Below are 23,564 nucleotides of genomic sequence, written 5' to 3' on the forward strand. Positions count from 1 at the left end.
TATAAAAGGAGCCTGAATTCTAACTTGGAGAAGATGGTGCTCTAGGACATCAGTCTGCCACCTTCTGGGTCAGCCAGCTTTCTGAATAAAGTCATTGTTCTTTGCCCTAACACCTCATCTCCTGATTTACTGGCCTGTCACGTGGTGAGTAGAATGAGTTTGGATTCAGTAACAATAACCAACAATATAATTAATGAGCAAATACTGAAAGTTTTCTTTGAAATGAACCAGATGCCAGCTTTCACCTCTTCTAGTCAATACTGTACTGAAGACACTGTCAGAATAATAATGTAGTAACAACAACAACAAAACAGGAGGCATAAAGATCACATTTTAAGTGAGAAAACTGTCATTGTGTGTGCACGGCATTATTACATGCATGGAAAACCCACCATAATACAAAGACATTCATGATTAGGAAGTGAATTAGGGCATGGTTACTGGAGTGAGGATCAGTGTATAAAATCAACTGGATTATTCTGCATGAGTAAGAAAGAAACAAAATTAACCTGCAAACACCAGACCAGCAAACAAGTATCCACAGGAAAAAGAACCTATACAAGATAAACTTACACAACATGAAAAAAAAAATGCTTCAGCCCACCCCGCAGGGGCTGTGAGGTCTCCCCAGCCAGGCTGGGTCCAGCCCGGGCTGCGGGGTGCTGTGCACAGGCTGGCAGGGGCCCAACATTGGCCTCCCTGTGCAGCTGGTGCTCTCACCACGCTGGCCCTGGTCAGATGTCCAGTGCCTCTGAGCCCAGGGGCTCTGGGTGATAGAAATTTTAAAAACAATCAATGTAAGAAAAACACAAAAATCCAACAGGAAAGTGAGCAGGAAATATGAAGAAAAGTAAGCCGAGGAGGTTGACAGACCTTCTAAAAGGTAACTCCCCTGATGCAGGTCCAGGTGAGAGGATCCCAGCAGGACCCAGGCCAGGAGGCCAGGAGGCAGGACCACCAGGGAGGTGACAGTGCCCCCTGCTGTGGGAGGGTCCGGGTCCAGGACTTCCAGTGGGGACTCCAGGTCTTCTGCCTCAGTCTTGGCCTCCACTGCATCGCCAAGCACAGCCTCACGTCACCACCCCCAAGCTGGGGGGGATTCTGATTGGCCAGGTCAGAGAAAGTCATATAAAATGTGGTTGTCACACAGAATTCAAACAGGGCACTGTCAGACTGTCACACAAGAGACAGGACTCAACTGTCATCAAAGCACTTCTAAAGAAGAAAGCTTAATTTCGCCCTCTAACCAGGCAAGAGGTTGCAAAATGCTCAAACGAACAAGTATCAGACTCACATATTCATCGACCGGTCACCAACGCTGGGAGAAAAAATGATCCTGTGCTGCTGAGCTGGCCCATCAGCGTGATCCCAGGGCACGGACAGGCTGATGGTTGTCTCTCCAAAGACTCAGATTCCTCGGTCTACTGCGTGGTCGTAAATAAATCAACGCAATAGAGTCAGTGGCCTGTCTGTGAGCAGGTGGACATGGGGTGGAGGGAGGGGTATAACAGACCTGTAAGCAGGTCAGTGTCACTGCATCCAGAGGTTTCACCACTCTCTGGGGTGTTTCCTCCCCTGTGATATAATCCGCATCTCCTACTTTTCTCATGTGGACCCCTCAACAGTAGGAAGTGCTCCATTCAGAGCTATGGTTACGTGCTGAGCTTTTCGGGACAGGGACTGGGTTGGAGCCTAAATGTACAGACTGGGAGAGAACAGGATTTTAACTACTCCGACCATTTCCTGCTGAATGAAACACAGGCTGAGCCCTCACATTTCAAAAGTGCCCAGTTGGTGAGAAGACCCACTGCAGGGAGGAGAAGGGAAGAAACTTCTCCTTAACCCAGGTCCCAGATGAGGAAACAGCCCAGTGACACTCGGCCCAGTGACACTCACTCAGCCCAGAGGGCCCTCAGACTGAATGTGCACGTGGGAACCCGGGCAGAAGTGGGCTCCAGGCGTCCCCTCACCTGCGCAAGGTGGCAGCGGCTCTCAGCACCCACCTCAGCACCCACCTGCCCAGCCTTCCTCACTGAGTCACAAGGGAACTGGGTGGGAAGGATTTCAGCCTCATGTGTTTGGCCCCGCGTGGGGCTGGGATTCTGCCTCCATCCGAGTGGAGTGCAGTGATGTTCATGGAATAGGGTGTGTCTGGAACCAGCTGCTCCAAGTGCGCCGTGGGGGTGTTCCCTGGCACCACAACCTGGAGGGGAGGACATGCCAAATTCTGTCTGGTAACAACCCAAATGCTTATTTACTCTTTTGTTAGCATAATAATGTTTATAGTGAAGGACTGAGCCCAGACTCAGCAGAAGCCAACCTCTGTGCTACTTCGTGACATCTCCCCGGGCCACAGCATTACATGCACTTTTCCCTCAGAAATTCCCTCTCCATTAAATCTGAGTACACACTTGACCCTTAGCAACCTCGACAACCTCCCATTTAGGTTCCTGGGGAAGGTTCTCAAATACAACATCCAGGGCTTACGATAGTGACCCCAAAGCACCCCGAATGTTAGAGACACTTCTCAGGGAAAGGTTTTTCTATTAAAATGGAGCTACTCCATGTGATGGACAAGGGCAGTGCTGTCTGAACATGTCCTGCCACACACAAGGGTGCAAATCAACACTTGGACAGGCTCAACTTGTGTTTATCTTTGTCCATGGTCCCTGCTTCTTTTTGTAAAGTCTCATAAATTTACTTTCCCTCAGGTGTTCTGACACTCTCCCTACTCAAATTAGTCATTTCTGCTCTCTCTGTTATTAATCTACTTAGAGAATGGAATAGTACTAAGCCAGATTGGGCAGTCTATTAAGAGCCAATGAAGGCAAACTTTTAGGTAGGGTCCTAACAAAGAAGTGTGTGTTACAATGAAAGTCCATATTGACAAGGTGTATCAACGACTTGCATTTACTACTGGGGTTTTTAACTCATATAGCTAATTTGCTTTTTCCCCAAATTTGCTTTTGCTTACTAACCCTACAGTTCATACCGTTACAATTTAATTCATCAAAAGCAATCACTTAATAAGCATTGTACATGGGCATGTTTGTGACCTGTGTTCTCACAGGCTGCCAAGCATGACACAAATATGAGACTAAGTTCATCAGGAAATGAGTGTGCCTGTGACCCAGGGCCACACCAACTGACCTACTGTCCTGCACCAGCAACTACAGCAGGAGGCACCGTAAAATCTACAAAATTCTTCTGCCAGCTCTAAGGTTACAACAGTACTTACAAGTTCCGGGGGCCTCGTGCTAGCCAGGGGAGCGCACACAACGCGGTACTGCGGCACTGGCCAGGGGCGGGGTCGAGATCGTCCCAGCTGTTTGGGGTCGGACTGTACACTTGGACATCTCTGGCCAGTCTTCTCACCACTGAGGAAAGAAAAGCCAACATGTATTTCTTACATCTATTTATACATGTCAAGCTTTTGTTATCACTTCCCCCAAACTTCCACTTTGTAGCAGGATAAAATACTGACCTCTTTAGACTTTGAATTATCTGCATTCAAAAGCAGATGAAAACTCTCCAAATCCACATTTAGCCAAACTTAGCCAACTAGGGCCTTGGTCTCTATGGAAGCTAAGTTGTTGCCAATAAAAACAAGGGAGTACAAGTAGTAGTACTGGGCTGGCCATAAAAGGACAAGGGACAAGGAGCAAGAGCGAGAAATTGGAAAAGAAGCTTCAGTTTTCCAGCACAGGTCATGGAGAGAGAGACAAGAGGATTCTACCATCTCCGCCTCTAAATGAGAACTGATAACACCGAGGACACCCATCTAACTGTGGCAGCTAGGTTAGCTGGTTTCAATCATTCATTTCTTATCATTCAACAGACACTGAATGTCTTCTGTGAGTCAAAGGAAAGGCAAATATAGGGAGAAATCAAAGATAACTCAGTTCTCAATTAACTGCCCCTACAGGGACTTAGAAAAACATGCAAATTAAATCCATATATTATCCCCAAACTCCACTTTACCAATAACATCATTTTTCTAGGTCACTAATCTTTTGCCAAAAGAAGTCATCCACATTTGCTTTCTTTTAGCCATCAACACATATATTTTTAAGCCAAATAAAATATTTAGAGGTATGCACCATAGACTTAAAACAATACTACAAAGAATTGTAAAACCACTATAAACTGGTTTCCCAAGATGTTAATAGCAAATGAAAGCAGAGATTTTCAATGCCAAAAAGCACTTCATCAGCAGAGAAATGTGCTATCAAGTAACGTGACCAACAGATTTCAACAACTGCCACTCAAAGCCAGTGACAAAACGCTGCTTCATACAAATTTATCGAGCACAAAGCAAAGCTCATGAACTTTTGTCAGTGACAGAGAATACTGGTAACTGTATACACATTTATATATCCTAAAGTTCTCATTTCAGAGGAATGTCATTTTTATTTCATACACTAAAATATTAACAATTGGTGGGGGTTGGGAGGTAAACTATGTGTAACTGTTACATTTTTATTCCATCATTATGAATTTCCCAAATTTTCTTTATATGTTAAACTTTACGCCACACTAAAAAGCAAAATGCATCATGAAAACGCTAAATTTGTCTGCCTTCTTACTTCCACATCCTTCCAGTGTCTGGTGTACACCCTCCATCGCCCTCAGGATAAAGGGGAACCATTGTAACGGTGTCTGGGGCATCTGGCTGCAGATTCCTATGAACGGCATCATTGGTATTCACAGGGATTGGCACCTGAAGATTTTAATAAAATGTTAAGTACTTGATTTGAAAACCTTGTACAAGAAATAATACTTTGAACAATCACTCAAAATATTAACTGAAGACCAAGTCAAGAAGCAGGTTCCGTAGTATTGGGACCTAAGGATATGCCCCCATATGAACTGTTGTTAAGAGTTGATGAAGGCCTCTCTGCACACAGCCAGCTCCTTCTTGAAAAGCCCCTAGAATGATTTGATCCCCCAGCCCCAGTCCCCCAAATGTTCCCATCACCCAGGCACTGAGGCCCCAACCAACTACCCTCCAGCAAGTTCTACAGAAGAAACATGAACTCCTTCAGTGCTACGGTACACTAGATAACTCTTGATCTCCACTTTGCAGTCTACAGCTGAAACTAACACACTTTTCCCTACAGGAAATAGTGACCAGTTCCTACAGACCACCTGCTGTGGGTGCATAAAAGAGCTTCTACTGGTGAGGATTTCACTCTGTGTGCTCCCAGCGAACGTGCAAAGTGCTGGTGGAAGGGTCATACACTGAGGTTCCTCGCGGTATTCAAAGGTTCTGAAATGCACAGAAAGCACATCACTGTGACTCTAACAACCCAGCACACACGAAGCCCAGGTTTACTGATGAGTCCTGGGAACCCTAGAACACAGGATCCCTTTAGTAGGCACCCCGCAAATACCTGTTGAAGTAGTGAATAAAGGAAAAAAGGTCTGTGATTATCGGGTACATGTCTCATCCCTCCACAAGGTACTGTGGCCTCAGAGCATAGTTTGTTTGTGTTATCCTAGAAGGTAATAAACACCTTTCTCCAAGACCAGAGACAGATAACTCCAGTAAGGATATTAAAAACAATTTAGATCTTTGGGGGAGGGTATAGCTCATGGGTAGAGTGTATGCTTAGTGTGCACAAGGTCCTGGGTTCAATCCCCAGTACGTCCATTAAAAAATAAATAAAACCTAATTACTCTCCATTCCCAACAGAGACCAAAAAAAAAAAAAAAAAAAACAAAGATTAACATGCAATCTTAAAAGTTTAGCAAAACTCTGTGTCACCCCAGTGTTTCCAGTGGAAGATGTGATTTCATCCCCATGATGGTTTACTAAAAAAGCCACAGGAGTCCAGATTCACTTACTGGTCTCGCCTCTTCCCGTCATGCAACCTCCTTCCGTATCAGGATACAGGGAGGACAGGGTGATGGTGTAAGGAGTGTCAGGCTTCAGCTTCTGCAGGACCACACTGTTCTGCTGTCCGCCTATCCTGGTCTGGAGTAAAACAGGGATTGCCAGCTTCGCTCCCTCCAGCTCACTCATCTGCTAGGAAAAGCTCTTTCTCTGTTTGAGACCTTTGTCAAGATCTGGAAACATACTCCACCGTGAAAGTTTAAAATATATCCTAGGGTAACATTTTAAATGTAAACTAGGCCCCTTAAATCATAAAAAGGATTTTAAGCCTTAAACTAGTGATCTTAAAAAGATATTTCAACTATCAAGCGGCCAGCACTGCAAAGTTCCATCCAAAACATGTCTCACAGATCTCTTCTCCAAAAAGGCATTAGTCCTAAGTGAGCTGCAAAGGACCTTGAAAAGACAGCAAAGGTCTGCATAATAGTAGAGGCCATTCAGTATTATTCTCACCTTTTTACAGATGGTTTTTACTTGATTTAGAAGCACATTAAAAAAATTCAGCAAAAGATCTAAAGCTTTTTGGTTTCCCCCTCCAAAACTTCTCCATGGCCAGTGTTACCCATGCAGACTACATGACAGGACCCCCTGCCAGGCCACAGTCAGGCAGGGCTTCCCAGTCCTCTCCCTGACTCCAGCCTGCTGGTATGAAGAGTTTTCAATATCCTCCAATTATGGAGTTTGAAGGGTTTTTTTTTTTTTAATTCACTGTTTAGGGCCATCTAGCTACCCTGTTGAATGAATATTCAGCTGTCTTGTTAACAGTCTACTGAATTCAGAGGTTTATGCCATACCAATTAAAATCGCATGAAAATGGCAGGCTGCCCGCAGTGGGTGCACATGCGGAGGGTTGGATGCACTAGCACAGTCCAGGTGTTTCCCACTGAGTACCATCCACTCAAAGAGTCAGTTTCAGAGAAAACCTCAGTGGATCACTGGACTCATCCTCATGATGAGCAAAATGAGCTACAGCAGCGAATTTGGACAACTTTAGTAAATTTGGGAGTTTGAGATTTGCAAATGTTAAAAACAGAATAAAAAAGAAATTTTTCTGTATAGCACAGGAAACTATATTCAATAATCTTGTAGTAACCTTTAATGGAAAAGACTATGAAAATGAATATATGTATATATAAGCATGACTGGGACATTATGCTGTACACCAGAAATTGACACATTGTAACTGACCATACTTTAATAAAAAAATAGAAAAAATCAGTATGTGAGGTTGTAAGAGCAAAGCATCAACATGACATTTTTGTTACTTGACGATCTGAAAGCATCCACTTAGTAGAACCAGCCTCATAAGGAAGCAGGAGGGTGTGTGCCCACTTCTCCCATCCAACTCTCCAAAATCATTCCAGCACCAGGGAGTCATCAATTTGATTATTTCTTGGACTAGCATTAAAATGCAAATATGCCAAAGAATAACAAATCTTAAGGGATTATCAGCTAACATGCTACACGGGATAAGTTTATGAGCTGTCTTCTAATTATGAGAAACAGCTGAGAGACAGTAAGAGAGACTCAGAGCAGCAGTTGGAGAGTCAGTATCACCAACAACAAAAATGCTAAGCTTTGCCTAAATCTGGCCTGACAAAGACAAAAGTTCTGTTTCTGCCATTGAAATACTAATCCATCAAATGTGTCTTTTACACATAAGACAGTTGATGGCCACTGGTTATTTAGTTTATTATTGATAAGCTATAGGACAGATTCTCAACCCAAGTGTCTCATACTAAGTTTAGTTCTTTGGAAACTGCAACAGGGCAACTCACAAGTCACACTGGGGACAGGAGAGTCTCTGATTCAGCTAAACCCACTTACTGTGCAGTACAGAGACCTGTAACCACTGCCAACATCCACCTCTGCTAACACCTCGAACATGGTAACAGGTATGACCTACTTGCTGGAGCTCAGCAAGTCAGATGAGTAAAAGGGGAAAACTCACCTCTCTCTCAGGCTAATCGAGGAAATACGGCAGCCCCCAAAACATCAACAAAATGCTAGCCCTCATCAAAAGAGGTATTTGGAGTAGATCAGAAAGCATATCCCTGTTTTTGGTGTTTTTTTTTACACTAAGTGCCTGCCATGACTCTTAATAAAGTATCACTAGAGAAACAAGCAAGTGGATGAACTGAAGACTCACAGGTGCTGTCTGGTTGCTTTTAAGAGCCCACAGAACCCCTGCTGCCCTGGGTACCGGTTTCCTTTCCAGGCTGGCCACCATGCCTCACTCTCAGAGGCTGTGCAGTGATGGCCCCACATCCTTCAGATTTACTTCCTAAACTTCCCTCAAAGGCGAGTACCATTCTTGGCTCCAAAGAAATGCCATGTTCCTCACCGGGAAACTTACTCCTGAGAGAGGGGTGGGGTCCTGACTTCCTGAGCCCACTAAGAGCCCACCTCCAAGCAGAGAGTGGGCCCACCACAGCCAGATCCTAAAAGTGGGCCAGGCTGGCTCTCCAGAGAAATCACTGTGCAGCTGTCCTGGGAGGCCAGATGGCACAGGCCACAGAAGTTGTCCTAATCAGACTAGTGAGCTCAACTCCTTGGAGACCCTCCAAGAAAGAGCCTTCAAGAACACACACAGTCCACCCAAGCAGGAGAAACCATCAGCACCGAGTCTGGAGACGTGTTCCCTGAGAGTCACCTAACTGAAGCCCCTCGTGGGAAGTGTGGGAACAGCCAGAAATAGGCTGAGAGTGAGGGACCCCTCGAGGGACTGCCTGACCGACTCTCTTATCACAGGTGAGGCCAGCGCACAGACCACACAGTAAAAAGAGCTGGCTTTGCACGTGGACTCCCACTGCCTTTCCCAGGAGAGCAACATCGACTCAGACCTGTTGTTTGCAGCTGGTGTTAAGCCCTGGAAGGGGCACATGCAGTAAACGCAACAGCCCTTCTAACAGCAGGCGCAGGAGATAAAGAGGAGTCTGCAGCCCTGCACCCCCACCATCCACCCCGAGGCCCACAGCTTAGCTCCCAGAAACCAGAGCGTTTGTCGTGAATAAACATGAAATCACCCAGAACAGGCTTTGTGACCAAAGACAACAACACCTACTTGAAAACTTGGCGATCAGATGGGAAGATGGTTATTGAGTAAAAATGACTTATATGTAAACCTGTGGTTGATCAGAATGATTAACCAGAGAATACTTTGCCTGCTAACTTCGTATTTGGTGGCCCCGTAATTCTTTTATAACTGACATGTGGCAATGCTTGAAATATGACTTCCATCTGGCCAAATGATGAATCAGTTACTTTTATTGTGTCCAGTGAATGACTATAGCATATCCATTCCAAGGGTCAATAAATAACACATTTGATTAATTTCCCTTTAAAAATCTATGATCAACATGTATATCATTCAACTCCTTGAGTAACCAAGAAACCATGAAGTTTACCTCAAATAGAAAAGGATTACAGCATTTATTCAATTTCATCGTGCAGGCACAGGATGAGAGACACTCTGTCAAAACCACAGAAAACAAATCCTATAACAAATTTAAAATACGAGAATTTAGTTTCAGAACTGGTTGGATTCTGGGTGTTCAGAATCCTATGTGACTCAAATTTGGCAAAGTTCTTTTTTCCTTTTAATATTTAATGTGAAATTTCCACCAACTTCAAAAATGAAGTAGACAAAAATAAGAGAAGCAACAGATTGCCGTAGGAAGACATTTACATCGCTGAGAAGAAATCATGCAAAGTAATCTGAACTACATAAAAATAAACACTTTGTTATTAATTCATTTACAACTCAGGAAACCCAAAGCTCACAAAAACATTGCTAAATAAACCCATGTTTATTTCTGTCTCCAGCAGCACCACTTAGGACAGCTATACTGTAAGTGCAAAGCTCTTTGGAAGGAAAGGGAGAAAATGATTAACAGCATTGAAAGTTAACTTAGACGTCATATTTCAGAAAGTATCTTTGTGGTGAGAAACCTCCAATTACGTCATCACTTTGTATGATCTGATAAAGAATTCACTGTGCTCTTAAAGCTAACCCTGATCACTGGGATAATTTATTCAACACTTATGGACTTCTTAACCAAGAGCAGAGAAAATTAGTGAGGGGAGGCCACAAGGGGGCAGGAGGGGCTCATAGACACAAAGTAGCCTCCCTTGACAGGAGCTCAGGGAGAATAAAGGCAGGCTCCCACTTGTGGAACTCCTGACCTGGGGCGGACCGAGGTGGTGGGGGAAAGGGGCAGTGTGCTCCAGGATGGGAGTGCTTCATGCTGTTCCTGTTCAGTGGGTCCACAGACCTCCCAGCCCAGATGTGCCTGGGCAGAATACTCCCCACAGCCTGCTGGTCATGTTGCCAGATGTGGGGTGAAAAATATTCTAAGTCGTTCCCTTCCAAGCCATGAGAAAGTCACACAGTCTAGAATTACTATCAGAGTCACATCTGTGAGTCACCCAGCTGCCTGCACCAATTTGACTACTGGAAATTCCTGATTAATGACATTTTTTTAAACACCAGAGCAAAAACTTGACCTGCCCCAAATGACCATTTTTTCTTATTTCACCATTTTTTTTGCTTTGGTTACCTATTATTTTCTGCAAAGAACACACAGGAAGTAAAATAAAAATAGTGATTTAATGTACATTAACCTCAAACCTGAATGCTGTTCCTTCCAAGGTGTGGGAAAGGGGAAAGGATTCTGTGGTGGTAGCTTTGAGGGAGTGAAAGACTCCTTTTTCGACGGGACTCTTGGGCTCCTTCAGGCCATGCTGAGACACCAGGGGTTTTTTTAATAACTAATACAATTACTTCACATCTGCAACTAAGAGTCTTCTTGAAGTCACAGATTACCAGGACTGCGAGTTCCAATCAGATACACTGTCCACCAGGAGGCACAGTTACTGTGAGGAAAGCCCAAAGATCCCCCCAGCTGAGGCCCCTCGGTAAAGCCTTGTCTGAAGTTCTCCTCTGATGACAGAAAAAGCAGGTGCCCGTTACATTTCCGGCTCCGAAACCACCCACAGCCTGCACTGGCAGCATTAATCACAGCAAAGAATCCCTGATGGTCACTTTATTTTTACTCCATAGGAGCCAGGTAAGTCCTGAATCCGGAGACCTGCCAAGTAGCCATTCATGGGGGAAGCAACACACTGGTGGCCAGAACACTTTCTAAAGGAGAGCGAGCACCTAGGGAGCCGCTCTTTAGTTTCCAACACAGGTCGCCCCCTGGGGCTTTTTCTAGCCCCTCTCCCTCTGCAAACCCACCGCCCCTGGGATCTGTGCCCTGCCGCCCCTCTCCACCCCCGACTCTTTCCCTGGCCCCCACCGAATCACGTGCACCCCACTCCACGTCTCTCCATGCAGCACGTTCTACAGGGTGGGGGTGCCAGGAACCGGGCACCCACCTGACCCAGCAGGGGGCCACCATGCATGCCGCCCCCACCCCTCGCTGGGAAGACTGTAATAATTACAACTTTCGGCTACCTTTAGCCAACCAGCCCAGAACAACCGCCGCTGCCAGGGGAGACTCCTTACAGAATTCTAAGCCTCGCTCAGGAACTGCCCACAAAAAGCCTCCGTGCTCCCCTTCCACTTGGAGAGCCCAAGGCCACACTCCCGGGGCAGTCTGTCAGCCCCCTGGTCGCCGCGGACGTCACACAAGGCGTGAGTGGCTCCTCCAGCCTCCCCGCTGCGCCCCGCGCCCCTTTCGCGCAGCCCAGGCTCCCGGCGCCTTCCATCCATTCCCAAGAGTGGTTGTCTACCGGTCCCCGCTGGGCGGGGAGAGAGGATGCAGTTTGCTGCAGCCCCCACCCCCTCGCGGTACCTAGCCTGAGCAGGGCGCACAGCCCCTCGGCAGCCGGCGCCCCATCCCGGGTTTCCTCGGGTCCCCCAGCTCGTGGGGCCGAGCGGAGAAAGTCACCTCTCCGTGAAGCCCTGCTTGGTGCTCGCTCCCGCACCCCTGGGAGCCTCGTGAGCCAGGGCCCCGCGCAAGGCTGCCACGGGTGCCCCCGCCACCAGCAGCCCTGCGGTGCCCCAGCTGTCCTTTTCTCCGCACAGCCCTCGCCCCGCCTCCAAAACCCCAATGGCTCCCGCGTCCCCCACCGGGTCCTAGCGCGGCTTTGGGCCGGCAGCTGGCACCTTCCTCAGTGTAGACATTCTTGGGCTCTCCAGTTCAGCAGGTGCCCGTGGACATGGCCTGACCGCACGTCAGCCAGCCCGCCCAGGGATCCTCGCCGCTGCCGCCGCTCTGACCCGCTGGAGCTCCTTGCATGATCGAGCTTTATGGATGGCGCCTGCGCACTGGGCGCCCAGGAGGCGCCACGCATGGCACACAGATGGGAAGGCCAGCAGGAGACATCTGCAGAGGGGCGGGGCTCGCACCTGGGGGAGCACCAGGCTTCAGATCCTTTACTCTTGCACGCGCATTCACGGGCATAGGCAGTATACTCCCACACGTAAGTCCTGGCAATATATTTTTGAACCAGCTCCTGGAGTAATTGAAATAAAAGCAAAAATAAATAAATGGGATCTAATTAAACTTAAAAAACTTTTTTGCACAGATAAGGATACCACCAACAAAATGAAAAAACCACCTACAGAATGGGAGAAAATACTTGCAAATGATGCGACCAAAAAGGGACTAATTTCCAAAATATAGAAACAGCTCACACCTCTTAATATCAAAAAAAAGCAACTCAATCTAAAAACGGGGACAAGACCTAAACAAGCAATTCACCAATGAACACATACAAATGACCAATAGGTACATGAATTGGCTCAACATCACTAATGGTCAGAGAAATGTAGATCAAAACTACAACGAGATATCACCTCACACCAGCCAGAATGGCCATCTTTATAATGTCTACAAATGATAGATGCTGGAGAGGGTGCAGAAAAAAGGAAAACCTCTACACTGTTGGTTGGTTTGTAGACTGGTGCAGCCACTATGGAGGACAATATGGAGGTTCCATGTGATCCAGCAATTCCACTCATGTGCATATACCCAGAGAAAATAAAATTCAAAAACATATGCACCCCAATGTTCACAGCAGCACTACTTACAATAGCCAAGATGTGGAAACAACCCAAATGTCCATCAACAGATGACTGGATAAAGAAGTTGTGAGACTATATACATACATATATATATATATACACACACATACACACACATATACATATAAATACATACATACACACACAGAATGGAATACTACTCAGCCATAAAAAAGAATAAAGTAATGCCATTTGAAGCAACATGGATGGACCTGGAGATCATCATTCTAACTGAGGTAGGCCAGAAAGAGAAAGAAAAATGCCATATATCACTTATATGTGAAATCTAAAAAAAAAAAAGGGGGGGACACAAGTGAACTACTTATTATTTATAACTTTAATGACTGACTTCTTAAATATGTGTAAGCATATTTGGCTGTCCTTTATGATCAGATTACTGCATTTTATTGATTCTTATTTTCTGGTTGGCTTTATTCCTTTGATAACTAAGTTTAAAAAGCTAAAGCTCTAATCTGTTCTTAGAACAATCAATACATATACATAAACTAACAAAATATGTGCAGTATATTGTATATATGTATTTACATGCAATATATTGTCAATTCTACCTAATAAAACTGAAAAAAAGATCTTTTTTGTTTGTTTGTTTCTTTGGGAGGGGGAGGTAATTAGATTTATCTGTTTTACTTTAATGGAGGTATTGGGGATTGAACCCAGGACCTCATGCATGCTAATAAGCATGTGCTCTACCACTGAGCATAGAACTGAATTTCTGAGAACAGTAAAACTAGGGAGGCACGCCTGATAACAGCCTGAACTTAGTGCCAGGAGGCAGTTTCCAAGCCACAGCACAGAGAAGGGGAAACTCAGAGGACAGCAGTCACAGAGTTGAGGGGTAGAGATCAACATTCACGGAGGCCAAGACAGCTAGATTTGGCAGTGCCGCACCCCTGGGAGGAGGGGGCAGCACAGAGGTCCCCTAGAGTCAGGCTGAATTCTGATCCGTGTTAAGAGGAGACTATCTAAATTTTGGGAAAGCAACAAGTTTATACTATACAGCAGAGAACTTTATTCAGTATCTTGTAGTAACTTAGGGTGAAAAAATATAAAAACAAATACATGTATGTTCCTATACGACTGAAGCATTGTGCTGTACACCAGAAATTGGCACAACACTGTAAACTGACTATACTTTAATAAAAATATATTTAAAAAAATAAAGCTGGGGAGACAAGCACCAGAGAACAGTTGGTCTAAGAAGCCCAGAGCTCACACAGGGCCAGGACGAGTTCATGGCTCCACCACCAAGAGTGGAAATGATTCCTAACACACACGGCAGCAGACACAATCCTCAGAAGATCACCACCTTAATAATGGAGCTAAATCATCTCTAAACTAACAGCTGTCCTAGACCCACCCTAACAAAGCCTAAAAACTAGCTACAAAATGATACAACTAAGTCCCAGTAACTTAACTGCATGCCAGAACAAAGTCCAGCACTATTTGAAGGAGTACAACAAAATCTGGCACCCAACAATGTATGTCTGATATCCAAGCAAAAATCATCAGGCAGGCAAAGGAAGAAGAAATTATGACCCATAACCAGCAGAAAAAGCAATCAACAGAAACAGACTCAGACAAGAGATAACGGAATTAGCAGACAAGAGCATTAAACAATATTATACTGGTATAGCTTCTTGCGGAAAAGTTTGGCGATTCCTTAAAAGGTTAAACATAGGGTTATCATACGACCCAGCAACTCCACTCCTAGGTACATACCCAAGAGAAATGAAAAGTTATGTCCACACAAAGGCCTGTACACAAGTGTTCACAGCAGCATCATTCGTAACAGCCAAAAAGGAGAAACAATCCAAATGTCCACCAACTGACAAAATGAGTAAAATGTAGTATATCATACAGTGGAGTATTATTCAGCAATAAAAAGGGATGAAGTACTGAGCATGCTACAGTGTGGATGAACCTTGAAACCACTATGCTAAGTGGGGGAAAAAAAGTAGTCACAAAAGAGCACATATGATCCATTTACATGAGGTGTCCGGAGGAATCAAATCTATAGACAGAAAGATGATTAGTGGTTGCCTGGGCTGGAGAGGAGGACAGAATGGGGAGTGACTGCTAATGGGGACAGAGTTTCTCTGAGGGGTGATGAAAATAATCTAAAATTTAGATTGTGGGTGTGGCTGAACAACTCTGTTACTAAAAGACATTGACTTATACACTTTAAGTGAGTAAATTATATACCTGTATGATTAGGTCTCAACAAAGCTATTATGAAGTTATTATAAATATATTTCATGTAGTAAGAAGGTAAAGCAAAAGGAAGCAGAGAAATGGTAGATACAAAGTAAACAAATCCAGCTGCACTTCTAGCAAAGGAAAGTACAAGTTTGGAAATAAAAAATACACAGGTTAATAGCAGAATAGACATTGCAGAAGATCAGGAAATTTTAAGAAACAACAATAAAAACTGTCCAATATGAAGCACAGAGAGACCAAGAAAGACTGAAACATAAATTAACAAAGTATCAGCGACTGGTGGGACAATATTCAGTTGAATAACACACATGTCATTGGGGTCAAAAATAGGAGAGAGGGAGAGGACAGGAGAAATAATGTTTAAGTAATGACTAAATTTTTTCAAGATGATAAAAACCATAATCCCACAGATTCAAGAAAACTTAACAAATCCTAAGCAGAATAAATATAAAGAAAAACCACATGAAGGTACATCACATCAAAATTAGTGATAAAGAAATGAATTTAAAAATCAGAGGAAAAAACACACTAAAAAGAACACTGACAGAATGAGAGCAAACTGCTTTTCAGAAACGATGTATGACAGGAGACAATGGAGGGGCGTCCTTAACACGAGAGGGGAAGGCTAGCATCCTAGAACTCCACTCCAAGTACAAGTGAAGGTGATGCAATACCACACAAACACAAACTTAGAGGATTCACTGCCAGCAGGGCTGCACTGTGAGACATGTCAAAAGAAAGTTCATCAAGTGAAAAGACAATGACACCATCTAGAGAGAATTTAAAGGAATCGCTGAGCTGGAAATTATCGATACTGGAGTAAATATAAAGATCTTTTCTCACTTTTAGTATTTTTAAAAGATAATGGTGATTTAAAGCACACTAACAATAACGTATTGTGGGGGAACATACATATGAAGAAGTAAAGGAGGACTAAATATGGAGGGAGAAATGGAAGTTTATTGTTTCAAGGACCATACACTCTATGTAAACTGGTGTATTATCTAAAGATCGGCTATAATCAGTTAACGATGTGCAAAGTCTAGAGCAACCATTGTAAAACAACAGAGGCAGAGCTCATAAGCCAGGAGTGCAGATAAAAGGGGTTCATTTAAACAACAATAAAAACTTAACTCAAAAGAGGGCAGGTAAGAGGGGAAAGGACACAAAGAACACACAGGACAAACAGAAAACTAGTCACACTAAGGGCAGCTTGAAATCCAAACAAATCATAATTATATTATATGAAATGGTCTTTTCTAAAAGAATCTCAAATAAAAGGCAGAGATGGGCAGACTGGATCAAACAGCAGCAACAACAACAAAAACAAGACCGAACACTCCATGCTGTCTACACACATACAGACACAGATTCCACAGAGACAGAGACAGGTTAAAAGTACAAGGAAGGAAAAAAGACATCCCACAAAAACACTAATCAAAAGAAAGCTGGGATAACTACATTAATATCAGCTCAAAAAACACTCAGGATGGAGAGAGACATTCCATACTAACAAAGGACTTAAGGGACCAAGAGGACAGGACAACCTTAAATGTCTGTTAGTAGTGAACTTCAAAATACAGGAAGCAAAAACAGAACAGAAGAGACATCCACAATTACAGCTGGACAGCTAAACATTTGTTTCACAATAATTGACAGAACAAGAGGTCACAAAATGAAGCTGACCACCTTGATCTAACGGGCATTTACGGAATACACTACCCCAAACCAGCATATAAACATTCTTTTCACATACACTTAAAACATTCACCACAACAGATCATGTTCTAGGCCATAAAACAACTCAATAAATTTGAAGAGAACTGAAATCATACCAAGTCGTTTCTCTGACCACAAAAAGATTAAGTTAAGACAATAACTGATAAGTCCTCCAAATACTTGGGAACTAAATAATTCACTTCTAAATAAACTCTGAAGGTCAAAGAAGAAATCACAAGATAAAATAAAAAGGGATTTTCAACGGAATGTTAAAAAAAAAGCAGCGTTATATGTAGCTAAAACAGTTGTCTGCAGGAAATTTATTCTTTTTTAATGTTTATATTAGGAAAGAAGAAAAGTCTCAAATAAATGACCGAAGCTTTCATCTTAAGTTACCAGGAGAGGAACAAATTAAACCCACAATAATCAGAAAGAAATGATAAAGAGTAGAAATTATGGAACTAAAAACATAAAAGCAATAGGGAAAAAAATCAGTGATACCAAACATTAACTTTTTAAGGAATCAATGACATCATATGTCTCTAGCCAGACTAATAAAGAAAAAAAGAAATGACAAATTATCAACATTAGGAATAAAAACAAAAACACTACAGATCATACATGTATTAAAAAGAGAATAATAAAACACATTTATGCTCACAAACTTTTGACAACTTAGAGGAAATGGAAAAATTTCTGGAAACACCCAAAATACCAAAACTCACTCAAGAAAAAATAAAAAAGCCAGTAACAAACAGCACTCTGTCTATCAAATGAATTAAATAAGTAGTTAAAAGCTTCTCAAAGAAAACTCCAGGCTCTGCATTCACTGCTGAATTTCACCAAATCTCTGAGAAAGAATACAAATCCTACCAAAAAGCAGAAAAGGGAACACTTTCCAATTCATTTTAAGAGACAACCACTCTTCTAATACCAAAATCAGACAAAGATTTTACCTTAAGAATGCAAGGTTGTAAGTTTAACACTGAAAATCAATCAATGCATTTCATATTAAAAGAAAAACCATAAGATCCTACCAATAAATGTGGAAAAAGCATGAGGTAAAATTCAGTATCTAATCATGACTTTAAAAAAGAAAAAAAAAATTTAACAAACTAGGATTAAAAGGAATTTCCTCTGCGTAATAAAGGGCACACATGAAAAACTTACACCTAACTTCATACTTAACAGTGAAAGAGTGAATGTTTGCCCTTAACACTGAGAATACAGCAAGGACTTCCCACTACTTCTATTCAAAATGGACTAGAGATCCTGGCCAGTGAAAAAAAGCAAAAAAATAAGTAAGTAAATAAGTAAATAAATAAATAAATACACACACACACACACACACACACATAATCATATATATGAATAAAAAAAGGAAGATATAAAACTTTCTTCATTCACAGATATGATTAAAATAGAAAATCTAAGAAATCTACAAAAAATGGTATTAGAATGAATATGCGAATTTAGCAAAGCTGCAAGAAGGTCTGTATAAAAATCAACTATACTCCTATGTGTCAGACATGAACAGTTGGAAGCTATAATTTTGAAAATATCATTTACAATGGTATGAAAATATTAACTACTCAGGAATAAATTCTACAGATACATGTGAAAGAGCTCTACTCTGAAACGTATAAAATAATGCTGGAAGAAATTAAAGAAGACTAGACCTAGAATAGTTCAAACAATTTTGGAAAAAAAACTAAGTTGGAAGACTTATACTGTTTGATTTCAAGACTTACTATAAAGCAAAAGTAATAAACACAGTATGGTATTGGTAAAAAAAAAAAAAGATATGTCCATCAATGTAACAGGAAAAAATGTCCAGAGATAAGCTATGTCAAGATAGATCAATGAATAAATTAACATACTAAAGTTTCTAGGTGAATGAATTGTGGACATCCCCCTCAATGAGCATGTGCATTCCCACCCACCATGTTTTCCTAGGAACAACCCCAGGCTCCTGTCTTGCTTCTAAGCCCTCACTGAAACAAAACCTTTTGGAACGGATGTGAGGATTCACACTTCATTTTTGGGCAAAGGCTCAAGACAGTAATGTCTAAAAATAATCTACTTGCTCAGTTTAATAACTATAAACCATTGCTTTACTGAATGTGAATTACGCTAGGCCAATCTGAAAAACATTAAAGAACTAAGCTCCTAAAACCAATACCACAGAAATACAAAATATCATAACAGAATACTGTGAACAACTATATGGAAACAAACTGGACAACCTAAGAGAAATGGACAAGTTTCTTAAAACATAATCAAGACTGAATAAGAAGAAACAGACCACTTGAATAGACCAATCACTAGAAATGAAAGAGAATTAGCAGTAATTAGCAATTAGCAAAAACCTCCCTCCAAACAAAAGCCCAAGACCAGATGGCTTCACTCAGAAATTCTATGAAACATACAAAGAACTTACACCCATCCTTCTCTAACTCTAAAAAGACTGAAAAGGAATGAGTACTCCTAAACTTATTCTATGAAGCCACCATTACCCTGATACCAAAATCAGAGACACTACCAAAAACTAAAATTACAGGCCAATATCACTGATGAACATACATGTAAAAATCCTCAACAAAATATTAGCAAACAGAATCCAACAACACATAAATCATACACCGTGATCAAGCTGCATTCATCCCCAGGGACACAAGGATTGTTCAAAATACACAAATCAATCAATGTGACATACCACAGCCACAAAATAAAGGACAAAAACCACATAGTTATCTCAACACTATGACAAAAAAGCATGACAAAATTCAGCCATTTATGATAAAAACTCATAACAAAGTGGGCATACAGAGAACATATTTCAACATAATAAAAGCTATTTATGAGAAACCTATAGTCAGCACAATACTCAACAGTGAAAAACTGAAAACTATTCCACTAAAATCTGTAACAAGATAAGAGGCCCACTTTAACCACTTCTATTCAACATGGTCCTGGAAGTCCTAGCCACAGCAATCAGGCAAGAAAAAGAAATGAAAGAGATCCAAACTGGAAGAGATGAGGTATAACTGTCATTACATGTGGATGACATACTGTATATACAGAACCATGAAACCACCACACACACACACACAAAATCTAGATATATTAAAGAATTTAGCAAGGCAGCAACACACAAGATTAACATACACAAATTAGTTACATTTCTTTACAATAACAATGAATCAACAAGAAAAGAAAGTAAAGAAACATTGCCTTTTAAAATTGCTTCCAAAAAATACAATACGGAATAAATGTAACCAAAGATGTGAAAGATGTATATGTGGAAAACTACAAAACACTGACTAAGGAAATTAAAGATGACTTAGAGAAATGGAAAGATACCCTATGACCTTGTATTAGAAGAATTAATATTGTTAAAATGGCCATACCTGCCCAGGGCAATCTATAGACTGAATGCACATCCCTATCAAATCGCCCAGGACAATTTTCACAGAACTAGAACAAATCATCCTAAAATTTATATGGAATCACAAAAGACCCAGAATTACCAAAGCATTACTCAAGAAAAAGAACAAAGCTGGAGGAATATCCCTCCCAGACTTCAGGCAGTACTACAGACCTACAATCTAAACAGCACGATATTGGTACAAAAACAGACATACGGATCAATAGAACAGAAATGAGAGCTCAGAAACAAATCCATAAACTTTTGGTCAATCAATATTTGACAAAGGAGGCAAGAACATACAATGAAGGGAACAGCCTCTTCAGCAAATGCTGTTGGGAAAACTGGGCAGCTGCATGGAAATCAATGAAGTTAGATGACTCCCTCACACCGTACACGAAAATAAATTCAAAATGGCTTAAAGACTTAAACAGAAGTCTAGAATCTACAAACCTCTTAGAAGAAAACATAGGCAAAACATTATCTCACATAAATCTCAGTAACGTTCTCCTAGGGCAGTCTACCCCAGCAACAAAAAGAAAAGCACAAGTAAACAAACAAATGGGACCTAACTGAACTCACAAGCTTCTGCACAGCAAAGGAAACCACAAGCAAAACAAAAAGACAACCGACTGAATGGGAGAAAATACTCGCAAATGATTCGACTGACAGAGGCTTCATTTCCAGACCACATAATCAGCTCATACAACTTAATAACCAAAAAACAAACAACCCAATCCAAAAATGGGCAAAAGACCTGAACACGCATTTCTCCAATGAAGACATACAAATGGCCAACAGGCATATGAAGAAATGCTCAGTATCTCTCATTATCAGATAAGTGCAAATCAAAACTACACACAAGTCAGAAAGGCCATCATTCAACAAAAGCCCACGAAGGAGAAATGCTGGAAAGGCTGTGGAGAAAAGGGGACCGTCCTACACTGTTGGTGACAATGTAGTTTGGCGCAGCCACTGTGAAAAACAGTTTGGAGATTCTTCCAAAGACTGAAACTAGATTTGCCAAAACATTTTAATCTTGGGGGCAGGCCAATGAGTTCCCAAAAGCCCGGGCCTCATCTGTTACTCCAACCTGGAGGGTCCAGGGAGGGCTACAGTTGCCAGGCAGGTGCACCTAAGCAGGAAGGCCATGGCCTGAGGGCCAGTCGGAGGTGCTCCAAGGCCAGTCGGGCGCCCTCCCACCTCCTGGGGCTGCTCCCACTTTCCCAAACCCACGTGTGAGCGGCGATGAAGACACCGGGGTTCAGTAACTACTAATGGCGGGGGCGATCCACCATAAACCAGGGCGGGGCCCTGGACCCCCCTCAGGGTCCTAACAGGCCACGTGGCCCGGGCCTCACCTACGCAGCCCTCCGTACCTGTGCGCCTTCCCAACGCAGCCCAGGCCTCAACCACCGGCTCCCCGATCTGCGCGCCCCCTTTACCTGCCAGGCGACAGCAGCACAGGCGAAGGCACGCGGTGGCCCAGACCTCAGGCCGTGTTCCTCCTCTGGGAGCTGGGCCAGGAGCACTCGGCTCCGGCCCAGCTTCCACACGCTCTGAGCGCGGTCCCGCGTCTTCGCGCTAGCGCCTCCGCGTGCGCGCCCCTCCCCCTGCCGCTGGCAGCACTGATGCTCGGGCTGGGGCTCCCGCACTATGGGACACTGCGAGCGGGGCCAAGAGGAGCCAAGCCCGGCCATGCGAGGCCAGGCCGTGGGGTGGTGGGGCTGGCCCACCCCGTGGCCCAGGACTGGCCAGCTGGGTTCCCAACCCCAATGCCCCCACCCAGACACCAACAGGGTCCCAGCACCCATCACAACCACCACAGGCCCCCGGCCAGGCCGCACGCCACAGTCCCATTCCCTCCACTGGCCGCCACACAACCCCCTCACCCCCCCGTCACGGCCCCCGCACCCCACCCCGGCCAGGCCTGATTCCTGACCTGATCCCCAAGACAGGGCTCCTTCTCCTCATACTGAGGTCCCCCCACACACTATGCCCTACTAGGTTCTAAGCTACAGCCCCTGCAAACAAGCTGACCCCTCATGCCTCACCCCGGGTCCCCTCACCCCTCACCCCAGGATTACCCCCACCCCTCAACCGGGTCCCCCTACTCCGAGCGCCCCTCACCCCAGGACGGCCTCCTCACACTTCAGCCAGGTGACTTCCACTCTGACTGGACCCTCACTCCTCAACCTGGCCCCCCTCACCACGGGATCCCCTCTCACAACGACTGCACCCCTAACCCAAGCTGACTCCTCTCACTCCTCATCCTACCAGGGGTGGGGCAGTCTGCGCTCAGGTCATCATAGTCACAGCCACCAGACAGGGATCCCAAGCAGTGCGGGGACACACGGCCCAGTGTCTGAGGCTCCTCCGGGGCGCCACGGGTGGGGCTGGAGGCTGTGCCAGTTCCTACCAGAGCGCCCTGCACCCCCCAGCACCTCTGTGCCCAGGGCCTCATCTGAGCAAGGGGGTCAGGGTGGTCCCGGGCCGCAGGCCACTCGCCACTGGGCCTTGGGTGGGTGATAGCACACGTGGTGATCCGAACACCAAGGGCGGCAGGCCCTGGGCACAGGGACCTGCCAGGATGAGCATGCGGCCCCAGGGAGGACAGCAGGCAGTGGTGGCATCAGCGCGTGCCCATCCTCCTCTGGCTGGGATGGCAGATCCTAGGTTTGGGTCTCCTGCAATCTGGGACACCCATAAAACTGGCTTTGAGATTCCTCCGTTTGATACAACTCCCTCCTAATGACCTCTCTAACCTGAACCAGATGGGGAAAACTTCACCCACATAATTCTGAATATGCTGACCTTGTCCACATAGTACAAAGTAGAGGTCTAGAAAACCTAATTTGAAGTCCTATTTTCCTTTCCTTAGAGTATGGCAGAGAAAATTCCTTAAACCTTCTGAGGTCACATACTTGTAGCTCTGCAAATCTGTAACATCTCCCTTCCCTGTCTTTTATTCTAAAATAGGTTTGTTCCCTGAGAACTTTCAGTGGCCTCCATTCTCCCAACTTTTTGAGGATGGTCAGCTGGAAGTCCGGCTCCCTGCTTGCATTCTCTGTGTGGCTGGCAAAGTCATTCCTTCCCCTGTGGCCATCCCCACACAATGGCCTCCATCTTTCTATTCATCAGAGTCACATGCTTTACAGCTTAAGGACAACTAACCACCTAAGACCAGAATTCAATCTCTTGTACCTGAAGACCCTTTGGTCTTCTGCTTCCTCATTAACATTCGTGCTGTG

General features: G+C 43.9%; 1 long non-coding RNA gene across 1 annotated transcript in view; it reads right to left on the reverse strand.

The window, feature by feature from the left end:
* Positions 1-2,126: 2,126 nt before the first annotated feature.
* LOC116278319 (uncharacterized) overlaps positions 2,127-23,564 on the reverse strand; it is a 42,865-nt gene continuing 21,427 nt past the window's right edge. The window contains exons 2-5 of the long non-coding RNA XR_012059277.1: positions 5,848-5,977; positions 4,587-4,720; positions 3,239-3,377; positions 2,127-2,203 (exon numbers count right to left, since the gene is read on the reverse strand). This is a non-coding gene — a long non-coding RNA (uncharacterized lncRNA). The remainder of the gene's footprint in view (positions 2,204-3,238; positions 3,378-4,586; positions 4,721-5,847; positions 5,978-23,564) is intronic.

The sequence above is a fragment of the Vicugna pacos genome, chromosome 15 (assembly GCF_048564905.1).
Source record: "Vicugna pacos chromosome 15, VicPac4, whole genome shotgun sequence".
Lineage (NCBI taxonomy): Eukaryota > Metazoa > Chordata > Mammalia > Artiodactyla > Camelidae > Vicugna > Vicugna pacos.